Source organism: Carassius gibelio, chromosome A19 (genome assembly GCF_023724105.1).
Source record: "Carassius gibelio isolate Cgi1373 ecotype wild population from Czech Republic chromosome A19, carGib1.2-hapl.c, whole genome shotgun sequence".
Lineage (NCBI taxonomy): Eukaryota > Metazoa > Chordata > Actinopteri > Cypriniformes > Cyprinidae > Carassius > Carassius gibelio.
The window spans coordinates 1190108-1212731 of NC_068389.1; the positions used below are offsets into that span (position 1 = coordinate 1190108).

A 22624-nucleotide genomic window follows, 5' to 3' on the forward strand; every position below is an offset into this window, starting at 1 on the left:
GCAGTCTTCGCTTATGGCCATACCAGCCTGGCTATGCCCGATCTTGTCTGATCTCGTAAGCTAAGCAGGTTTGGGCCTGGTTAGTGCCTGGATGGGAGACCGCCTGGGAATGCCAGGTACTGTAAGCTTTTTTGAAATTTTTCACTTAGTATATAATAATTTTGCCAAAAAATAGAGTCAATGCCCGATCTCTGAATATAAGCAGGTTTGCGCCAGGTTAGTACATGGATGGGAGACTGCCTGGGAATACCAGGTGCTTTAAATTTTTGGATTTTTTTCACGAATTATATAATAATCTGGCAAAAAAAAAAAAAAAGAGTCAATGCCCGATCTCTGAATCTTAGCAGGTTTAGATCTGGTTAATACTTGGATGAGAGACCGCCAAGGAATACCAGGTGCTTTAAGCTTTTGGAATTTTTTCACTTAGTATATAATAAATTTGGCAAAAAATAGAGTCAGTGCCCGATCTCTGAATATAAGCAGGTTTGGGCCAGGTTAGTACATGGATGGGAGACTGCCTGGGAATACCAGGTGCTTTAAATTTTTGGATATTTTTCACAAATTATATAATAATCTTGCAAAAAAAAAAAAAAGAGTCAATGCCCGATCTCTGAATCTTAGCAGGTTTAGGTCTGGTTAGTACTTGGATGAGAGACCGCCTAGGAATACCAGGTGCTTTAAGCTTTTGGGGTTTCTTTCCTACTTTTATAATGTACTGGCGAGTAGATTGGCTGATCTTTAAATAGCCTTCTCTTTGCAGCAGTCTTCGCTTATGGCCATACCAGCCTGGCTATGCCCGATCTTGTCTGATCTCGTAAGCTAAGCAGGTTTGGGCCTGGTTAGTGCCTGGATGGGAGACCGCCTGGGAATACCAGGTACTCTAAGTTTTTTTGAAATTTTTCACTTAGTATATAATAATTTTGCCAAAAAATAGAGTCAATGCCCGATCTCTGAATATAAGCAGGTTTGCGCCAGGTTAGTACATGGATGGGAGACTGCCTGGGAATACCAAGTGCTTTAAATGTTTGGATATTTTTCACGAATTATATATTAATCTTGCAAAAAAAAAAAAAAAAAAGAGTCAATGCCCGATCTCTGAATCTTAGCAGGTTTAGGTCTGGTTAGTACTTGGATGAGAGACCGCCAAGGAATACCAGGTGCTTTAAGCTTTTGGAATTTTTTCACTTAGTATATAATAAATTTGCCAAAAAATAGAGTCAATGCCCGATCTCTGAATATAAGCAGGTTTGGGCCAGGTTAGTAATTGGATGAGAGACCGCCTAGGAATACCAGGTGCTTTAAGCTTTTGGGGTTTCTTTCCTACTTTTATAATGTACTGGCGAGTAGATTGGCTGATCTTTAAATAGCCTTCTCTTTGCAGCAGTCTTCGCTTATGGCCATACCAGCCTGGCTATGCCCGATCTTGTCTGATCTCGGAAGCTAAGCAGGTTTGGGCCTGGTTAGTGCCTGGATGGGAGACCGCCTGGGAATACCAGGTACTGTAAGCTTTTTTGAAATTTTTCACTTAGTATATAATAATTTTGCCAAAAAATAGAGTCAATGCCCGATCTCTGAATATAAGCAGGTTTGCGCCAGGTTAGTACATGGATGGGAGACTGCCTGGGAATATCAGGTGCTTTAAATTTTTGGATATTTTTCACGAATTATATAATAATCTTGCAAAAAAAAAAAAAAGAGTCAATGCCCGATCTCTGAATCTTAGCAGGTTTAGGTCTGGTTAGTACTTGGATGAGAGACCGCCAAGGAATACCAGGTGCTTTAAGCTTTTGGAATTTTTTCACTTAGTATATAATAAATTTGGCAAAAAATAGAGTCAATGCCCGATCTCTGAATATAAGCAGGTTTGGGCCAGGTTAGTACATGGATGGGAGACTGCCTGGGAATACCAGGTGCTTTAAATTTTTGGATATTTTTCACGAATTATATAATAATCTGGCAAAAAAAAAAAAAAAAGAGTCAATGCCCGATCTCTGAATCTTAGCAGGTTTAGGTCTGGTTAGTACTTGGATGAGAGACCGCCAAGGAATACCAGGTGCTTTAAGCTTTTGGGGTTTCTTTCCTACTTTTATAATGTACTGGCGAGTAGATTGGCTGATCTTTAAATAGCCTTCTCTTTGCAGCAGTCTTCGCTTATGGCCATACCAGCCTGGCTATGCCCGATCTTGTCTGATCTCGTAAGCTAAGCAGGTTTGGGCCTGGTTAGTGCCTGGATGGGAGACTGCCTGGGAATGCCAGGTACTGTAAGCTTTTTTGAAATTTTTCACTTAGTATATAATAATTTTGCCAAAAAATAGAGTCAATGCCGATCTCTGAATATAAGCAGGTTTGCGCCAGGTTAGTACATGGATGGGAGACTGCCTGGGAATACCAGGTGCTTTAAATGTTTGGATATTTTTCACGAATTATATAATAATCTTGCAAAAAAAAAAAAAAAAGAGTCAATGCCCGATCTCTGAATCATAGCAGGTTTAGGTCTGGTTAGTACTTGGATGAGAGACCGCCAAGGAATACCAGGTGCTTTAAGCTTTTGGAATTTTTTCACTTAGTATATAATAAATTTGGCAAAAAATAGAGTCAATGCCCGATCTCTGAATATAAGCAGGTTTGCGCCAGGTTAGTACATGGATGGGAGACTGCCTGGGAATACCAGGTGCTTTAAATGTTTGGATATTTTTCACGAATTATATAATAATCTTGCAAAAAAAAAAAAAAAGAGTCAATGCCCGATCTCTGAATTTTAGCAGGTTTAGGTCTAGTTAGTACTTGGATGAGAGACCGCCAAGGAATACCAGGTGCTTTAAGCTTTTGGAATTTTTTCACTTAGTATATAATAAATTTGGCAAAAAATAGAGTCAATGCCCGATCTCTGAATATAAGCAGGTTTGCGCCAGGTTAGTACATGGATGGGAGACTGCCTGGGAATACCAGGTGCTTTAAATTTTTGGATATTTTTCACGAATTATATAATAATCTGGCAAAAAAAAAAAAAAAAGAGTCAATGCCCGATCTCTGAATCTTAGCAGGTTTAGGTCTGGTTAGTACTTGGTTGAAAGACCGCCTAGGAATACCAGGTGCTTAAAGCTTTTGGAATTTTTTCACTTAGTATATAATAAATTTGGCAAAAAATAGAGTCAATGCCCGATCTCTGAATATAAGCAGGTTTGGGCCAGGTTAGTACATGGATGGGAGACTGCCTGGGAATACCAGGTGCTTTAAATTTTTGGATATTTTTCACGAATTATATAATAATCTTGCAAAAAAAAAAAAAAAAGAAGAAGTCAATGCCCGATCTCTGAATCTTAGCAGGTTAAGGTCTGGTTAGTACTTGAATGATAGACCGCCAAGGAATACCAGGTGCTTTAAGCTTTTGGAATTTTTTCACTTAGTATATAATAAATTTGCCAAAAAATAGAGTCAATGCCCGATCTCTGAATATAAGCAGGTTTGGGCCAGGTTAGTACATGGATGGGAGACTGCCTGGGAATACCAGGTGCTTTAAATTTTTGGATATTTTTCACGAATTATATAATAATCTGGCAAAAAAAAAAAAAAAAGAGTCAATGCCCGATCTCTGAATCTTAGCAGGTTTAGGTCTGGTTAGTACTTGGATGAGAGACCGCCAAGGAATACCAGGTGCTTTAAGCTTTTGGGGTTTCTTTCCTACTTTTATAATGTACTGGCGAGTAGATTGGCTGATCTTTAAATAGCCTTCTCTTTGCAGCAGTCTTCGCTTATGGCCATACCAGCCTGGCTATGCCCGATCTTGTCTGATCTCGTAAGCTAAGCAGGTTTGGGCCTGGTTAGTGCCTGGATGGGAGACTGCCTGGGAATGCCAGGTACTGTAAGCTTTTTTGAAATTTTTCACTTAGTATATAATAATTTTGCCAAAAAATAGAGTCAATGCCCGATCTCTGAATATAAGCAGGTTTGCGCCAGGTTAGTACATGGATGGGAGACTGCCTGGGAATACCAGGTGCTTTAAATGTTTGGATATTTTTCACGAATTATATAATAATCTTGCAAAAAAAAAAAAAGAGTCAATGCCCGATCTCTGAATTTTAGCAGGTTTAGGTCTAGTTAGTACTTGGATGAGAGACCGCCAAGGAATACCAGGTGCTTTAAGCTTTTGGAATTTTTTCACTTAGTATATAATAAATTTGGCAAAAAATAGAGTCAATGCCCGATCTCTGAATATAAGCAGGTTTGCGCCAGGTTAGTACATGGATGGGAGACTGCCTGGGAATACCAGGTGCTTTAAATTTTTGGATTTTTTTCACGAATTATATAATAATCTGGCAAAAAAAAAAAAAAAAAGAGTCAATGCCCGATCTCTGAATCTTAGCAGGTTTAGATCTGGTTAATACTTGGATGAGAGACCGCCAAGGAATACCAGGTGCTTTAAGCTTTTGGAATTTTTTCACTTAGTATATAATAAATTTGCCAAAAAATAGAGTCAGTGCCCGATCTCTGAATATAAGCAGGTTTGGGCCAGGTTAGTACATGGATGGGAGACTGCCTGGGAATACCAGGTGCTTTAAATTTTTGGATATTTTTCACAAATTATATAATAATCTTGCAAAAAAAAAAAAATAGAGTCAATGCCCGATCTCTGAATCTTAGCAGGTTTAGGTCTGGTTAGTACTTGGATGAGAGACCGCCTAGGAATACCAGGTGCTTTAAGCTTTTGGGGTTTCTTTCCTACTTTTATAATGTACTGGCGAGTAGATTGGCTGATCTTTAAATAGCCTTCTCTTTGCAGCAGTCTTCGCTTATGGCCATACCAGCCTGGCTATGCCCGATCTTGTCTGATCTCGTAAGCTAAGCAGGTTTGGGCCTGGTTAGTGCCTGGATGGGAGACCGCCTGGGAATACCAGGTACTCTAAGTTTTTTTGAAATTTTTCACTTAGTATATAATAATTTTGCCAAAAAATAGAGTCAATGCCCGATCTCTGAATATAAGCAGGTTTGCGCCAGGTTAGTACATGGATGGGAGACTGCCTGGGAATACCAAGTGCTTTAAATGTTTGGATATTTTTCACGAATTATATATTAATCTTGCAAAAAAAAAAAAAAAAAAAGAGTCAATGCCCGATCTCTGAATCTTAGCAGGTTTAGGTCTGGTTAGTACTTGGATGAGAGACCGCCAAGGAATACCAGGTGCTTTAAGCTTTTGGAATTTTTTCACTTAGTATATAATAAATTTGCCAAAAAATAGAGTCAATGCCCGATCTCTGAATATAAGCAGGTTTGGGCCAGGTTAGTAATTGGATGAGAGACCGCCTAGGAATACCAGGTGCTTTAAGCTTTTGGGGTTTCTTTCCTACTTTTATAATGTACTGGCGAGTAGATTGGCTGATCTTTAAATAGCCTTCTCTTTGCAGCAGTCTTCGCTTATGGCCATACCAGCCTGGCTATGCCCGATCTTGTCTGATCTCGGAAGCTAAGCAGGTTTGGGCCTGGTTAGTGCCTGGATGGGAGACCGCCTGGGAATACCAGGTACTGTAAGCTTTTTTGAAATTTTTCACTTAGTATATAATAATTTTGCCAAAAAATAGAGTCAATGCCCGATCTCTGAATATAAGCAGGTTTGCGCCAGGTTAGTACATGGATGGGAGACTGCCTGGGAATATCAGGTGCTTTAAATTTTTGGATATTTTTCACGAATTATATAATAATCTTGCAAAAAAAAAAAAAAAAAAAAAAAAAAAAGAGTCAATGCCCGATCTCTGAATCTTAGCAGGTTTAGGTCTGGTTAGTACTTGGATGAGAGACCGCCAAGGAATACCAGGTTCTTTAAGCTTTTGGAATTTTTTCACTTAGTATATAATAAATTTGGCAAAAAATAGAGTCAATGCCCGATCTCTGAATATAAGCAGGTTTGGGCCAGGTTAGTACATGGATGGGAGACTGCCTGGGAATACCAGGTGCTTTAAATTTTTGGATATTTTTCACGAATTATATAATAATCTGGCAAAAAAAAAAAAAAAAGAGTCAATGCCCGATCTCTGAATCTTAGCAGGTTTAGGTCTGGTTAGTACTTGGATGAGAGACCGCCAAGGAATACCAGGTGCTTTAAGCTTTTGGGGTTTCTTTCCTACTTTTATAATGTACTGGCGAGTAGATTGGCTGATCTTTAAATAGCCTTCTCTTTGCAGCAGTCTTCGCTTATGGCCATACCAGCCTGGCTATGCCCGATCTTGTCTGATCTCGTAAGCTAAGCAGGTTTGGGCCTGGTTAGTGCCTGGATGGGAGACTGCCTGGGAATGCCAGGTACTGTAAGCTTTTTTGAAATTTTTCACTTAGTATATAATAATTTTGCCAAAAAATAGAGTCAATGCCCGATCTCTGAATATAAGCAGGTTTGCGCCAGGTTAGTACATGGATGGGAGACTGCCTGGGAATACCAGGTGCTTTAAATGTTTGGATATTTTTCACGAATTATATAATAATCTTGCAAAAAAAAAAAAAAGAGTCAATGCCCGATCTCTGAATTTTAGCAGGTTTAGGTCTAGTTAGTACTTGGATGAGAGACCGCCAAGGAATACCAGGTGCTTTAAGCTTTTGGAATTTTTTCACTTAGTATATAATAAATTTGGCAAAAAATAGAGTCAATGCCCGATCTCTGAATATAAGCAGGTTTGCGCCAGGTTAGTACATGGATGGGAGACTGCCTGGGAATACCAGGTGCTTTAAATTTTTGGATTTTTTTCACGAATTATATAATAATCTGGCAAAAAAAAAAAAAAGAGTCAATGCCCGATCTCTGAATCTTAGCAGGTTTAGATCTGGTTAATACTTGGATGAGAGACCGCCAAGGAATACCAGGTGCTTTAAGCTTTTGGAATTTTTTCACTTAGTATATAATAAATTTGCCAAAAAATAGAGTCAGTGCCCGATCTCTGAATATAAGCAGGTTTGGGCCAGGTTAGTACATGGATGGGAGACTGCCTGGGAATACCAGGTGCTTTAAATTTTTGGATATTTTTCACAAATTATATAATAATCTTGCAAAAAAAAAAAAAAGAGTCAATGCCCGATCTCTGAATCTTAGCAGGTTTAGGTCTGGTTAGTACTTGGATGAGAGACCGCCTAGGAATACCAGGTGCTTTAAGCTTTTGGGGTTTCTTTCCTACTTTTATAATGTACTGGCGAGTAGATTGGCTGATCTTTAAATAGCCTTCTCTTTGCAGCAGTCTTCGCTTATGGCCATACCAGCCTGGCTATGCCCGATCTTGTCTGATCTCGTAAGCTAAGCAGGTTTGGGCCTGGTTAGTGCCTGGATGGGAGACCGCCTGGGAATACCAGGTACTCTAAGTTTTTTTGAAATTTTTCACTTAGTATATAATAATTTTGCCAAAAAATAGAGTCAATGCCCGATCTCTGAATATAAGCAGGTTTGCGCCAGGTTAGTACATGGATGGGAGACTGCCTGGGAATACCAGGTGCTTTAAATGTTTGGATATTTTTCACGAATTATATATTAATCTTGCAAAAAAAAAAAAAAAAAAGAGTCAATGTCCGATCTCTTAATCTTAGCAGGTTTAGGTCTGGTTAGTACTTGGATGAGAGACCGCCAAGGAATACCAGGTGCTTTAAGCTTTTGAAATTTTTTCACTTAGTATATAATAAATTTGCCAAAAAATAGAGTCAATGCCCGATCTCTGAATATAAGCAGGTTTGGGCCAGGTTAGTAATTGGATGAGAGACCGCCTAGGAATACCAGGTGCTTTAAGCTTTTGGGGTTTCTTTCCTACTTTTATAATGTACTGGCGAGTAGATTGGCTGATCTTTAAATAGCCTTCTCTTTGCAGCAGTCTTCGCTTATGGCCATACCAGCCTGGCTATGCCCGATCTTGTCTGATCTCGTAAGCTAAGCAGGTTTGGGCCTGGTTAGTGCCTGGATGGGAGACCGCCTGGGAATGCCATGTACTGTAAGCTTTTTTGAAATTTTTCACTTAGTATATAATAATTTTGCCAAAAAATAGAGTCAATGCCCGATCTCTGAATATAAGCAGGTTTGCGCCAGGTTAGTACATGGATGGGAGACTGCCTGGGAATACCAGGTGCTTTAAATGTTTGGATATTTTTCACGAATTATATAATAATCTTGCAAAAAAAAAAAAAAGAGTCAATGCCCGATCTCTGAATTTTAGCAGGTTTAGGTCTAGTTAGTACTTGGATGAGAGACCGCCAAGGAATACCAGGTGCTTTAAGCTTTTGGAATTTTTTCACTTAGTATATAATAAATTTGGCAAAAAATAGAGTCAATGCCCGATCTCTGAATATAAGCAGGTTTGGGCCAGGTTAGTACATGGATGGGAGACTGCCTGGGAATACCAGGTGCTTTAAATTTTTGGATATTTTTCACAAATTATATAATAATCTTGCAAAAAAAAAAAAAAAGAGTCAATGCCCGATCTCTGAATCTTAGCAGGTTTAGGTCTGGTTAGTACTTGGATGAGAGACCGCCTAGGAATACCAGGTGCTTTAAGCTTTTGGGGTTTCTTTCCTACTTTTATAATGTACTGGCGAGTAGATTGGCTGATCTTTAAATAGCCTTCTCTTTGCAGCAGTCTTCGCTTATGGCCATACCAGCCTGGCTATGCCCGATCTTGTCTGATCTTGTAAGCTAAGCAGGTTTGGGCCTGGTTAGTGCCTGGATGGGAGACCGCCTGGGAATACCAGGTACTCTAAGTTTTTTTGAAATTTTTCACTTAGTATATAATAATTTTGCCAAAAAATAGAGTCAATGCCCGATCTCTGAATATAAGCAGGTTTGCGCCAGGTTAGTACATGGATGGGAGACTGCCTGGGAATACCAGGTGCTTTAAATGTTTGGATATTTTTCACGAATTATATATTAATCTTGCAAAAAAAAAAAAAAAAAAGAGTCAATGCCCGATCTCTGAATCTTAGCAGGTTTAGGTCTGGTTAGTACTTGGATGAGAGACCGCCAAGGAATACCAGGTGCTTTAAGCTTTTGGAATTTTTTCACTTAGTATATAATAAATTTGCCAAAAAATAGAGTCAATGCCCGATCTCTGAATATAAGCAGGTTTGGGCCAGGTTAGTAATTGGATGAGAGACCGCCTAGGAATACCAGGTGCTTTAAGCTTTTGGGGTTTCTTTCCTACTTTTATAATGTACTGGCGAGTAGATTGGCTGATCTTTAAATAGCCTTCTCTTTGCAGCAGTCTTCGCTTATGGCCATACCAGCCTGGCTATGCCCGATCTTGTCTGATCTCGGAAGCTAAGCAGGTTTGGGCCTGGTTAGTGCCTGGATGGGAGACCGCCTGGGAATACCAGGTACTGTAAGCTTTTTTGAAATTTTTCACTTAGTATATAATAATTTTGCCAAAAAATAGAGTCAATGCCCGATCTCTGAATATAAGCAGGTTTGCGCCAGGTTAGTACATGGATGGGAGACTGCCTGGGAATATCAGGTGCTTTAAATTTTTGGATATTTTTCACGAATTATATAATAATCTTGCAAAAAAAAAAAAAAAAAAAAAAAAAGAGTCAATGCCCGATCTCTGAATCTTAGCAGGTTTAGGTCTGGTTAGTACTTGGATGAGAGACCGCCAAGGAATACCAGGTGCTTTAAGCTTTTGGAATTTTTTCACTTAGTATATAATAAATTTGGCAAAAAATAGAGTCAATGCCCGATCTCTGAATATAAGCAGGTTTGGGCCAGGTTAGTACATGGATGGGAGACTGCCTGGGAATACCAGGTGCTTTAAATTTTTGGATATTTTTCACGAATTATATAATAATCTGGCAAAAAAAAAAAAAAAGAGTCAATGCCCGATCTCTGAATCTTAGCAGGTTTAGGTCTGGTTAGTACTTGGATGAGAGACCGCCAAGGAATACCAGGTGCTTTAAGCTTTTGGGGTTTCTTTCCTACTTTTATAATGTACTGGCGAGTAGATTGGCTGATCTTTAAATAGCCTTCTCTTTGCAGCAGTCTTCGCTTATGGCCATACCAGCCTGGCTATGCCCGATCTTGTCTGATCTCGTAAGCTAAGCAGGTTTGGGCCTGGTTAGTGCCTGGATGGGAGACTGCCTGGGAATGCCAGGTACTGTAAGCTTTTTTTGAAATTTTTCACTTAGTATATAATAAATTTGCCAAAAAATAGAGTCAATGCCCGATCTCTGAATATAAGCAGGTTTGGGCCAGGTTAGTAATTGGATGAGAGACCGCCTAGGAATACCAGGTGCTTTAAGCTTTTGGGGTTTCTTTCCTACTTTTATAATGTACTGGCGAGTAGATTGGCTGATCTTTAAATAGCCTTCTCTTTGCAGCAGTCTTCGCTTATGGCCATACCAGCCTGGCTATGCCCGATCTTGTCTGATCTCGGAAGCTAAGCAGGTTTGGGCCTGGTTAGTGCCTGGATGGGAGACCGCCTGGGAATACCAGGTACTGTAAGCTTTTTTGAAATTTTTCACTTAGTATATAATAATTTTGCCAAAAAATAGAGTCAATGCCCGATCTCTGAATATAAGCAGGTTTGCGCCAGGTTAGTACATGGATGGGAGACTGCCTGGGAATATCAGGTGCTTTAAATTTTTGGATATTTTTCACGAATTATATAATAATCTTGCAAAAAAAAAAAAAAAAAAAAAAAAAAGAGTCAATGCCCGATCTCTGAATCTTAGCAGGTTTAGGTCTGGTTAGTACTTGGATGAGAGACCGCCAAGGAATACCAGGTGCTTTAAGCTTTTGGAATTTTTTCACTTAGTATATAATAAATTTGGCAAAAAATAGAGTCAATGCCCGATCTCTGAATATAAGCAGGTTTGGGCCAGGTTAGTACATGGATGGGAGACTGCCTGGGAATACCAGGTGCTTTAAATTTTTGGATATTTTTCACGAATTATATAATAATCTGGCAAAAAAAAAAAAAAAGAGTCAATGCCCGATCTCTGAATCTTAGCAGGTTTAGGTCTGGTTAGTACTTGGATGAGAGACCGCCAAGGAATACCAGGTGCTTTAAGCTTTTGGGGTTTCTTTCCTACTTTTATAATGTACTGGCGAGTAGATTGGCTGATCTTTAAATAGCCTTCTCTTTGCAGCAGTCTTCGCTTATGGCCATACCAGCCTGGCTATGCCCGATCTTGTCTGATCTCGTAAGCTAAGCAGGTTTGGGCCTGGTTAGTGCCTGGATGGGAGACTGCCTGGGAATGCCAGGTACTGTAAGCTTTTTTGAAATTTTTCACTTAGTATATAATAATTTTGCCAAAAAATAGAGTCAATGCCCGATCTCTGAATATAAGCAGGTTTGCGCCAGGTTAGTACATGGATGGGAGACTGCCTGGGAATACCAGGTGCTTTAAATGTTTGGATATTTTTCACGAATTATATAATAATCTTGCAAAAAAAAAAAAAGAGTCAATACCCGATCTCTGAATTTTAGCAGGTTTAGGTCTAGTTAGTACTTGGATGAGAGACCGCCAAGGAATACCAGGTGCTTTAAGCTTTTGGAATTTTTTCACTTAGTATATAATAAATTTGGCAAAAAATAGAGTCAATGCCCGATCTCTGAATATAAGCAGGTTTGCGCCAGGTTAGTACATGGATGGGAGACTGCCTGGGAATACCAGGTGCTTTAAATTTTTGGATTTTTTTCACGAATTATATAATAATCTGGCAAAAAAAAAAAAAAAGAGTCAATGCCCGATCTCTGAATCTTAGCAGGTTTAGATCTGGTTAATACTTGGATGAGAGACCGCCAAGGAATACCAGGTGCTTTAAGCTTTTGGAATTTTTTCACTTAGTATATAATAAATTTGCCAAAAAATAGAGTCAGTGCCCGATCTCTGAATATAAGCAGGTTTGGGCCAGGTTAGTACATGGATGGGAGACTGCCTGGGAATACCAGGTGCTTTAAATTTTTGGATATTTTTCACAAATTATATAATAATCTTGCAAAAAAAAAAAAAAAGAGTCAATGCCCGATCTCTGAATCTTAGCAGGTTTAGGTCTGGTTAGTACTTGGATGAGAGACCGCCTAGGAATACCAGGTGCTTTAAGCTTTTGGGGTTTCTTTCCTACTTTTATAATGTACTGGCGAGTAGATTGGCTGATCTTTAAATAGCCTTCTCTTTGCAGCAGTCTTCGCTTATGGCCATACCAGCCTGGCTATGCCCGATCTTGTCTGATCTCGTAAGCTAAGCAGGTTTGGGCCTGGTTAGTGCCTGGATGGGAGACCGCCTGGGAATACCAGGTACTCTAAGTTTTTTTGAAATTTTTCACTTAGTATATAATAATTTTGCCAAAAAATAGAGTCAATGCCCGATCTCTGAATATAAGCAGGTTTGCGCCAGGTTAGTACATGGATGGGAGACTGCCTGGGAATACCAGGTGCTTTAAATGTTTGGATATTTTTCACGAATTATATATTAATCTTGCAAAAAAAAAAAAAAAAAAGAGTCAATGTCCGATCTCTTAATCTTAGCAGGTTTAGGTCTGGTTAGTACTTGGATGAGAGACCGCCAAGGAATACCAGGTGCTTTAAGCTTTTGAAATTTTTTCACTTAGTATATAATAAATTTGCCAAAAAATAGAGTCAATGCCCGATCTCTGAATATAAGCAGGTTTGGGCCAGGTTAGTAATTGGATGAGAGACCGCCTAGGAATACCAGGTGCTTTAAGCTTTTGGGGTTTCTTTCCTACTTTTATAATGTACTGGCGAGTAGATTGGCTGATCTTTAAATAGCCTTCTCTTTGCAGCAGTCTTCGCTTATGGCCATACCAGCCTGGCTATGCCCGATCTTGTCTGATCTCGTAAGCTAAGCAGGTTTGGGCCTGGTTAGTGCCTGGATGGGAGACCGCCTGGGAATGCCATGTACTGTAAGCTTTTTTGAAATTTTTCACTTAGTATATAATAATTTTGCCAAAAAATAGAGTCAATGCCCGATCTCTGAATATAAGCAGGTTTGCGCCAGGTTAGTACATGGATGGGAGACTGCCTGGGAATACCAGGTGCTTTAAATGTTTGGATATTTTTCACGAATTATATAATAATCTTGCAAAAAAAAAAAAAAGAGTCAATGCCCGATCTCTGAATTTTAGCAGGTTTAGGTCTAGTTAGTACTTGGATGAGAGACCGCCAAGGAATACCAGGTGCTTTAAGCTTTTGGAATTTTTTCACTTAGTATATAATAAATTTGGCAAAAAATAGAGTCAATGCCCGATCTCTGAATATAAGCAGGTTTGCGCCAGGTTAGTACATGGATGGGAGACTGCCTGGGAATACCAGGTGCTTTAAATTTTTGGATTTTTTTCACGAATTATATAATAATCTGGCAAAAAAAAAAAAAAAGAGTCAATGCCCGATCTCTGAATCTTAGCAGGTTTAGATCTGGTTAATACTTGGATGAGAGACCGCCAAGGAATACCAGGTGCTTTAAGCTTTTGGAATTTTTTCACTTAGTATATAATAAATTTGGCAAAAAATAGAGTCAGTGCCCGATCTCTGAATATAAGCAGGTTTGGGCCAGGTTAGTACATGGATGGGAGACTGCCTGGGAATACCAGGTGCTTTAAATTTTTGGATATTTTTCACAAATTATATAATAATCTTGCAAAAAAAAAAAAAAGAGTCAATGCCCGATCTCTGAATCTTAGCAGGTTTAGGTCTGGTTAGTACTTGGATGAGAGACCGCCTAGGAATACCAGGTGCTTTAAGCTTTTGGGGTTTCTTTCCTACTTTTATAATGTACTGGCGAGTAGATTGGCTGATCTTTAAATAGCCTTCTCTTTGCAGCAGTCTTCGCTTATGGCCATACCAGCCTGGCTATGCCCGATCTTGTCTGATCTTGTAAGCTAAGCAGGTTTGGGCCTGGTTAGTGCCTGGATGGGAGACCGCCTGGGAATACCAGGTACTCTAAGTTTTTTTGAAATTTTTCACTTAGTATATAATAATTTTGCCAAAAAATAGAGTCAATGCCCGATCTCTGAATATAAGCAGGTTTGCGCCAGGTTAGTACATGGATGGGAGACTGCCTGGGAATCACAGGTGCTTTAAATGTTTGGATATTTTTCACGAATTATATATTAATCTTGCAAAAAAAAAAAAAAAAAAGAGTCAATGCCCGATCTCTGAATCTTAGCAGGTTTAGGTCTGGTTAGTACTTGGATGAGAGACCGCCAAGGAATACCAGGTGCTTTAAGCTTTTGGAATTTTTTCACTTAGTATATAATAAATTTGCCAAAAAATAGAGTCAATGCCCGATCTCTGAATATAAGCAGGTTTGGGCCAGGTTAGTAATTGGATGAGAGACCGCCTAGGAATACCAGGTGCTTTAAGCTTTTGGGGTTTCTTTCCTACTTTTATAATGTACTGGCGAGTAGATTGGCTGATCTTTAAATAGCCTTCTCTTTGCAGCAGTCTTCGCTTATGGCCATACCAGCCTGGCTATGCCCGATCTTGTCTGATCTCGTAAGCTAAGCAGGTTTGGGCCTGGTTAGTGCCTGGATGGGAGACTGCCTGGGAATACCAGGTGCTTTAAATTTTTGGATATTTTTCACAAATTATATAATAATCTTGCAAAAAAAAAAAAATAGAGTCAATGCCCGATCTCTGAATCTTAGCAGGTTTAGGTCTGGTTAGTACTTGGATGAGAGACCGCCAAGGAATACCAGGTGCTTTAAGCTTTTGGAATTTTTTCACTTAGTATATAATAAATTTGGCAAAAAATAGAGTCAATGCCCGATCTCTGAATATAAGCAGGTTTGGGCCAGGTTAGTACATGGATGGGAGACTGCCTGGGAATACCAGGTGCTTTAAATTTTTGGATATTTTTCACGAATTATATAATAATCTGGCAAAAAAAAAAAAAAAAGAGTCAATGCCCGATCTCTGAATCTTAGCAGGTTTAGGTCTGGTTAGTACTTGGATGAGAGACCGCCAAGGAATACCAGGTGCTTTAAGCTTTTGGGGTTTCTTTCCTACTTTTATAATGTACTGGCGAGTAGATTGGCTGATCTTTAAATAGCCTTCTCTTTGCAGCAGTCTTCGCTTATGGCCATACCAGCCTGGCTATGCCTGATCTTGTCTGATCTCGTAAGCTAAGCAGGTTTGGGCCTGGTTAGTGCCTGGATGGGAGACTGCCTGGGAATGCCAGGTACTGTAAGCTTTTTTTGAAATTTTTCACTTAGTATATAATAATTTTGCCAAAAAATAGAGTCAATGCCCGATCTCTGAATATAAGCAGGTTTGCGCCAGGTTAGTACATGGATGGGAGACTGCCTGGGAATACCAGGTGCTTTAAATGTTTGGATATTTTTCACGAATTATATAATAATCTTGCAAAAAAAAAAAAAAAAAGAGTCAATGCCCGATCTCTGAATCTTAGCAGGTTTAGGTCTGGTTAGTACTTGGATGAGAGACCGCCAAGGAATACCAGGTGCTTTAAGCTTTTGGAATTTTTTCACTTAGTATATAATAAATTTGCCAAAAAATAGAGTCAATGCCCGATCTCTGAATATAAGCAGGTTTGGGCCAGGTTAGTAATTGGATGAGAGACCGCCTAGGAATACCAGGTGCTTTAAGCTTTTGGGGTTTCTTTCCTACTTTTATAATGTACTGGCGAGTAGATTGGCTGATCTTTAAATAGCCTTCTCTTTGCAGCAGTCTTCGCTTATGGCCATACCAGCCTGGCTATGCCCGATCTTGTCTGATCTCGGAAGCTAAGCAGGTTTGGGCCTGGTTAGTGCCTGGATGGGAGACCGCCTGGGAATACCAGGTACTGTAAGCTTTTTTGAAATTTTTCACTTAGTATATAATAATTTTGCCAAAAAATAGAGTCAATGCCCGATCTCTGAATATAAGCAGGTTTGCGCCAGGTTAGTACATGGATGGGAGACTGCCTGGGAATATCAGGTGCTTTAAATTTTTGGATATTTTTCACGAATTATATAATAATCTTGCAAAAAAAAAAAAAAAAAAAAAAAAAGAGTCAATGCCCGATCTCTGAATCTTAGCAGGTTTAGGTCTGGTTAGTACTTGGATGAGAGACCGCCAAGGAATACCAGGTGCTTTAAGCTTTTGGAATTTTTTCACTTAGTATATAATAAATTTGGCAAAAAATAGAGTCAATGCCCGATCTCTGAATATAAGCAGGTTTGGGCCAGGTTAGTACATGGATGGGAGACTGCCTGGGAATACCAGGTGCTTTAAATTTTTGGATATTTTTCACGAATTATATAATAATCTGGCAAAAAAAAAAAAAAAGAGTCAATGCCCGATCTCTGAATCTTAGCAGGTTTAGGTCTGGTTAGTACTTGGATGAGAGACCGCCAAGGAATACCAGGTGCTTTAAGCTTTTGGGGTTTCTTTCCTACTTTTATAATGTACTGGCGAGTAGATTGGCTGATCTTTAAATAGCCTTCTCTTTGCAGCAGTCTTCGCTTATGGCCATACCAGCCTGGCTATGCCCGATCTTGTCTGATCTCGTAAGCTAAGCAGGTTTGGGCCTGGTTAGTGCCTGGATGGGAGACTGCCTGGGAATGCCAGGTACTGTAAGCTTTTTTGAAATTTTTCACTTAGTATATAATAATTTTGCCAAAAAATAGAGTCAATGCCCGATCTCTGAATATAAGCAGGTTTGCGCCAGGTTAGTACATGGATGGGAGACTGCCTGGGAATACCAGGTGCTTTAAATGTTTGGATATTTTTCACGAATTATATAATAATCTTGCAAAAAAAAAAAAAAAAGAGTCAATGCCCGATCTCTGAATCATAGCAGGTTTAGGTCTGGTTAGTACTTGGATGAGAGACCGCCAAGGAATACCAGGTGCTTTAAGCTTTTGGAATTTTTTCACTTAGTATATAATAAATTTGGCAAAAAATAGAGTCAATGCCTGATCTCTGAATATAAGCAGGTTTGCGCCAGGTTAGTACATGGATGGGAGACTGCCTGGGAATACCAGGTGCTTTAAATGTTTGGATATTTTTCACGAATTATATAATAATCTTGCAAAAAAAAAAAAAAGAGTCAATGCCCGATCTCTGAATTTTAGCAGGTTTAGGTCTAGTTAGTACTTGGATGAGAGACCGCCAAGGAATACCAGGTGCTTTAAGCTTTTGGAATTTTTTCACTTAGTATATAATAAATTTGGCAAAAAATAGAGTCAATGCCCGATCTCTGAATATAAGCAGGTTTGCGCCAGGTTAGTACATGGATGGGAGACTGCCTGAGAATACCAGGTGCTTTAAATTTTTGGATATTTTTCACGAATTATATAATAATCTGGCAAAAAAAAAAAAAAAAGAGTCAATGCCCGATCTCTGAATCTTAGCAGGTTTAGGTCTGGTTAGTACTTGGTTGAAAGACCGCCTAGGAATACCAGGTGCTTAAAGCTTTTGGAATTTTTTCACTTAGTATATAATAAATTTGGCAAAAAATAGAGTCAATGCCCGATCTCTGAATATAAGCAGGTTTGGGCCAGGTTAGTACATGGATGGGAGACTGCCTGGGAATACCAGGTGCTTTAAATTTTTGGATATTTTTCACGAATTATATAATAATCTTGCAAAAAAAAAAAAAAAAGAAGAAGTCAATGCCCGATCTCTGAATCTTAGCAGGTTAAGGTCTGGTTAGTACTTGAATGATAGACCGCCAAGGAATACCAGGTGCTTTAAGCTTTTGGAATTTTTTCACTTAGTATATAATAAATTTGCCAAAAAATAGAGTCAATGCCCGATCTCTGAATATAAGCAGGTTTGGGCCAGGTTAGTACTTGGATGAGAGACCGCCTAGGAATACCAGGTGCTTTAAGCTTTTGGGGTTTCTTTCCTACTTTTATAATGTACTGGCGAGTAGATTGGCTGATCTTTAAATAGCCTTCTCTTTGCAGCAGTCTTCGCTTATGGCCATACCAGCCTGGCTATGCCCGATCTTGTCTGATCTCGTAAGCTAAGCAGGTTTGGGCCTGGTTAGTGCCTGGATGGGAGACCGCCTGGGAATGCCAGGTACTGTAAGCTTTTTTGAAATTTTTCACTTAGTATATAATAATTTTGCCAAAAAATAGAGTCAATGCCCGATCTCTGAATATAAGCAGGTTTGCGCCAGGTTAGTACATGGATGGGAGACTGCCTGGGAATACCAGGTGCTTTAAATTTTTGGATTTTTTTCACGAATTATATAATAATCTGGCAAAAAAAAAAAAAAAGAGTCAATGCCCGATCTCTGAATCTTAGCAGGTTTAGATCTGGTTAATACTTGGATGAGAGACCGCCAAGGAATACCAGGTGCTTTAAGCTTTTGGAATTTTTTCACTTAGTATATAATAAATTTGGCAAAAAATAGAGTCAGTGCCCGATCTCTGAATATAAGCAGGTTTGGGCCAGGTTAGTACATGGATGGGAGACTGCCTGGGAATACCAGGTGCTTTAAATTTTTGGATATTTTTCACAAATTATAGAATAATCTTGCAAAAAAAAAAAAAAGAGTCAATGCCCGATCTCTGAATCTTAGCAGGTTTAGGTCTGGTTAGTACTTGGATGAGAGACCGCCTAGGAATACCAGGTGCTTTAAGCTTTTGGGGTTTCTTTCCTACTTTTATAATGTACTGGCGAGTAGATTGGCTGATCTTTAAATAGCCTTCTCTTTGCAGCAGTCTTCGCTTATGGCCATACCAGCCTGGCTATGCCCGATCTTGTCTGATCTCGTAAGCTAAGCAGGTTTGGGCCTGGTTAGTGCCTGGATGGGAGACCGCCTGGGAATACCAGGTACTCTAAGTTTTTTTGAAATTTTTCACTTAGTATATAATAATTTTGCCAAAAAATAGAGTCAATGCCCGATCTCTGAATATAAGCAGGTTTGCGCCAGGTTAGTACATGGATGGGAGACTGCCTGGGAATACCAAGTGCTTTAAATGTTTGGATATTTTTCACGAATTATATATTAATCTTGCAAAAAAAAAAAAAAAAAAAGAGTCAATGCCCGATCTCTGAATCTTAGCAGGTTTAGGTCTGGTTAGTACTTGGATGAGAGACCGCCAAGGAATACCAGGTGCTTTAAGCTTTTGGAATTTTTTCACTTAGTATATAATAAATTTGCCAAAAAATAGAGTCAATGCCCGATCTCTGAATATAAGCAGGTTTGGGCCAGGTTAGTAATTGGATGAGAGACCGCCTAGGAATACCAGGTGCTTTAAGCTTTTGGGGTTTCTTTCCTACTTTTATAATGTACTGGCGAGTAGATTGGCTGATCTTTAAATAGCCTTCTCTTTGCAGCAGTCTTCGCTTATGGCCATACCAACCTGGCTATTCCCTGAGTTGGTACGATCCAGGAAGTGTGAGGTGGCAGTTTGGGAGGGAAAGGCTCTCCCCTATTTTTTGTTTTATTGTGTTTTCTTTTGATAATTACTTAAAGTTTATAAGTTCAATTTATTTATTTTTTTGTTTAAACCTCAGACAGTTTTACTGTCTGAGGTTTTATTTTTTTCAAAATGACGGATATTACAGTTACTGAACCGGAACGGATATTAGACCAAGAGACTGAGGACAACGACTACACTGAAAGAAACAAAGAAATGGACAACGGAAAGGTTAAAGATGACAAAGAAACATGGGCAATGGTTGCCACAAGGAGAAAGAAGAATGGAATGGATGCAAGGAGTAGAGGAACAGAAGAGCTATATACAAGTCAAGGTAAACAAACAAGAGATTATACTGATGGAAGACGAGAAGCAGTTCAAAGAAATGAGACAATGAAAAAGATAAAAAGCCAATCGAAATATCAGAGAGACTACAAAAAAGAAGCAACGCTAACTATGACTGTTAATGATCCAGAGAAAATATCTGTGATGATGATAATAAAGGCAGTGGAAGAGAAAACTGGATTTGGAAAGCTGTATGGACTGAGGAAAAAAAGTAATTTTGACTATGAACTAACCATGGAGAATGAGATGGATTGTGACAAGCTAGTAGATGGACTACTGATTGATGGACAGTTTTGTGAGATCAAAAAACTATGCAAAACTGAAAGAATGGTCTCTTTTTTGCTTTTGCCAAATTACATAAAAGATGATGAAATCATTCAAAAACTGGTGGATTGGGGAGTAAATCCTATTCTCCCTTTAAGAAGGAGATATTATCCTGGCACCACTGTTGCGGATGGAACAAGGTTTTTAAGAGTAAGATTCCCACAGGACATTGTGACTCTGCCATACAATGTGAGATTTGACACAGAGGAGGGACCAAAATACTTCAGGGTAATTCATGACGGCCAGCTAAAGACTTGCAGAATATGTGCAAGCACAGAGCATGAAAAAAAGGACTGTCCTCAATATACCTGCAGAGAATGTCTGGAACAGGGGCATTTTGCGCGGGACTGCCAAGCCCCACGGTGCAAAAGCTGTGAAAAGACATGGATGAGGTGTACATGTGAATCTGAAGAGGAGGACAATGCAGAAATGGAGATAGAGGTGCAGGAGCACATGGAGGAGACAAGCAGAAATAGAAGGAAAGATGAAACACAGGAGGTGAATGGGATTTCTGAGGATTTAAGTAAGCAAGGAAAGGAGGACTCCACGAGGAGAGAGGACTCCGCAGATAAAGAAATTGAAGTGCATACAATGGAGACTGAGACACATCAAACTGTTGCTAATGATGGACAAATGAAAGAAAATGAATGTGCAACAACGAGTGAAATTGCAGCTGGGTGGAATAAAGAGGAGGTAAGCGATGAGGAAACTGATGAAATTAACCTTGAGCTTGAAAACAGAACAACGGACATTATGAACAGAAGACGTAAATTGATAACAGTATCAGAAATAAATATTAAACAAGTATTAAAGAAACAAAAGTTAAGAAGAGAAGACAGAGCAAGGCTAAATGAAGATAAAGTAGATCTAAATTCCTAGACATTAAGAGAGACCATATATAGATGATGGGTTGTTTTGGTTTGTGTTTTTTTTTTTTTTTTTTATTTCATTATGAGTAATTTATGTTTGGTCTCAATTAATGTTAGAGGGCTGTCATCTAAGCTGAAGTTTGAAAATATAATAAATTTAACAAAACAAAGTGATATTTTATGTATACAGGAGACTGGATGGAATGAAACAATAGTTAATGATTTTAAAAAATTTTGGGATGGAGAAATATGGTACAGTAATGATTTAAATAAGAAAAAAGGATTGGCAATACTAATTAGAAGGGGAGTAGTAGAATCAACGAATGTTTTATTTAAAGATAACAATGGAAGGATTTTAACTGTTAAAATTATGGATAGGGGAGAAGAAATAACAATATGTAATATACATGCTCCAAATGAAGATATGGAAAGAGTTACTTTTTTTAAAGAATTGAGTGTTTTGATTAATGGATGGAAGAATGTCATTGTTATAGGAGATTTTAATACTGTTTTAGAAAGAATAGATGTTGAAGATTTTATGGTGTATAGAGCTGATGTTGGAAGAAAAGAACTGAAATGTATGATGGCTGAACATAAATTTGTAGATGTATGGAGAGATAGAAACAGAGTCAAAAGAGAATATTCGAGAAGACAGTGGGTAAATACAATTTTAAAACAAAGCAGAATAGATTTCATTTTATGTGACAGAAGATTTGAGCATTTTATTTCAAAAGTTTTTTATAAAATGTATAGTGGGAGTGATCATGACTTTTTATATGTAATGATGGATTTTAGTGGAGTTGAAAGAGGACCAGGTGTATGGGTGGTTAATACACAGCTTTTAAAGAACGAATTGTATAAAATGGAAATGGAAAACCTAATTATTAATAGTGTAGATGATGTTTTATATGATGAAGCAATATGTGTGTGGTGGGACAATATAAAATCAGATATCAAAAGTTTTTCTATTGATTGTTCTAAGAAAATACAGAAAGCAAAAAGAGCTAAAGAAAGGGAACTAAATAAAGAATGGGAAAATGAAATGAAAAAGATAACTGAAGGAAATACGGATATTAGGAAAATAGTAATATTAGAAGAGAAAATTAAAAAAGTGGAAGAGGACAAATGTGTGGGTGCTAGAATAAGAAGTAAGATAAGAAATACAGTGGAAGGGGAAAGAAGTACAAAGTTTTTCTATGATGCAGAAAAGAATAGACAAAAAGCTGATTTAATAAAGAATGTTTCAATGCAAGGTAAAAATATAAAAGATAAAGAAGGGATTTTAAAAGAGGTCAAGGATTTTTATGGTGTTTTATTTAAGAAAAAGGGAGTTAATGAGGAAGATGAAGTATTTTTGTTAAATCAAATCAAAGTTAAAGTAAAAGAGGATGATAAAAAAATGTGTGATAGTGATATAACAGAAGAGGAGATAAATGAAGCTATAATGCAATTAAGTAATGGGAAAAGTCCTGGTTTAGATGGTTTATCATCTGAATTTTATAAGGTTTTTAAAGATGTTTTAATACCTATTTTGAAAGATCTTTTCATAGCCATTTTTAAGAATGGACAATTGAGTGAGAGTATGAAGAAGGGAATGATTAAAATAATTTATAAAAAGAAAGGGAATAAAGATGATTTACAAAATTACAGACCATTAAGTATGCTCAACACAGATTATAAAATATTGGCCAAGATTTTAGCGAATAGACTTAAAAAAGTAGTTCCCCACATCATTACAACT

At 38.4% G+C, this 22624-nt stretch overlaps 5 non-coding genes and 19 pseudogenes across 5 annotated transcripts; all 24 read left to right on the forward strand.

Moving 5' to 3' along the window:
• The first annotated feature begins 9 nt into the window (after positions 1–9).
• LOC127936171 (uncharacterized) lies at positions 10–128 on the forward strand (annotated as a pseudogene).
• A 640-nt stretch (positions 129–768) lies between these two features.
• Positions 769–887, forward strand: LOC127936989 (uncharacterized; annotated as a pseudogene).
• Positions 888–1389: 502 nt separating this feature from the next.
• On the forward strand, positions 1390–1508 carry LOC127937692 (5S ribosomal RNA). Its single transcript, XR_008148476.1, has one exon. It is a non-coding gene; the product is annotated as a 5S ribosomal RNA (ribosomal RNA).
• A 641-nt stretch (positions 1509–2149) lies between these two features.
• Positions 2150–2268, forward strand: LOC127936827 (uncharacterized; annotated as a pseudogene).
• Positions 2269–3750: 1482 nt separating this feature from the next.
• On the forward strand, positions 3751–3869 carry LOC127936828 (uncharacterized; annotated as a pseudogene).
• Positions 3870–4788: 919 nt separating this feature from the next.
• Positions 4789–4907, forward strand: LOC127936990 (uncharacterized; annotated as a pseudogene).
• Positions 4908–5410: 503 nt separating this feature from the next.
• Positions 5411–5529, forward strand: LOC127937693 (5S ribosomal RNA). The gene has a single exon (XR_008148477.1). It is a non-coding gene; the product is annotated as a 5S ribosomal RNA (ribosomal RNA).
• Positions 5530–6184: 655 nt separating this feature from the next.
• Positions 6185–6303, forward strand: LOC127936829 (uncharacterized; annotated as a pseudogene).
• A 916-nt stretch (positions 6304–7219) lies between these two features.
• On the forward strand, positions 7220–7338 carry LOC127936991 (uncharacterized; annotated as a pseudogene).
• Positions 7339–7840: 502 nt separating this feature from the next.
• On the forward strand, positions 7841–7959 carry LOC127937107 (uncharacterized; annotated as a pseudogene).
• Positions 7960–8599: 640 nt separating this feature from the next.
• Positions 8600–8718, forward strand: LOC127937464 (uncharacterized; annotated as a pseudogene).
• Positions 8719–9220: 502 nt separating this feature from the next.
• On the forward strand, positions 9221–9339 carry LOC127937694 (5S ribosomal RNA). The gene has a single exon (XR_008148478.1). It is a non-coding gene; the product is annotated as a 5S ribosomal RNA (ribosomal RNA).
• A 651-nt stretch (positions 9340–9990) lies between these two features.
• LOC127936830 (uncharacterized) lies at positions 9991–10109 on the forward strand (annotated as a pseudogene).
• A 222-nt stretch (positions 10110–10331) lies between these two features.
• On the forward strand, positions 10332–10450 carry LOC127937695 (5S ribosomal RNA). Its single transcript, XR_008148479.1, has one exon. It is a non-coding gene; the product is annotated as a 5S ribosomal RNA (ribosomal RNA).
• Positions 10451–11102: 652 nt separating this feature from the next.
• On the forward strand, positions 11103–11221 carry LOC127936831 (uncharacterized; annotated as a pseudogene).
• Positions 11222–12138: 917 nt separating this feature from the next.
• Positions 12139–12257, forward strand: LOC127936992 (uncharacterized; annotated as a pseudogene).
• Positions 12258–12759: 502 nt separating this feature from the next.
• Positions 12760–12878, forward strand: LOC127937108 (uncharacterized; annotated as a pseudogene).
• A 917-nt stretch (positions 12879–13795) lies between these two features.
• LOC127937465 (uncharacterized) lies at positions 13796–13914 on the forward strand (annotated as a pseudogene).
• A 502-nt stretch (positions 13915–14416) lies between these two features.
• On the forward strand, positions 14417–14535 carry LOC127937383 (uncharacterized; annotated as a pseudogene).
• Positions 14536–15040: 505 nt separating this feature from the next.
• Positions 15041–15159, forward strand: LOC127937214 (uncharacterized; annotated as a pseudogene).
• A 502-nt stretch (positions 15160–15661) lies between these two features.
• On the forward strand, positions 15662–15780 carry LOC127937696 (5S ribosomal RNA). Its single transcript, XR_008148480.1, has one exon. It is a non-coding gene; the product is annotated as a 5S ribosomal RNA (ribosomal RNA).
• Positions 15781–16431: 651 nt separating this feature from the next.
• Positions 16432–16550, forward strand: LOC127936833 (uncharacterized; annotated as a pseudogene).
• Positions 16551–17889: 1339 nt separating this feature from the next.
• Positions 17890–18008, forward strand: LOC127936172 (uncharacterized; annotated as a pseudogene).
• Positions 18009–18648: 640 nt separating this feature from the next.
• On the forward strand, positions 18649–18767 carry LOC127936993 (uncharacterized; annotated as a pseudogene).
• The last annotated feature ends 3857 nt before the right edge of the window (positions 18768–22624 follow it).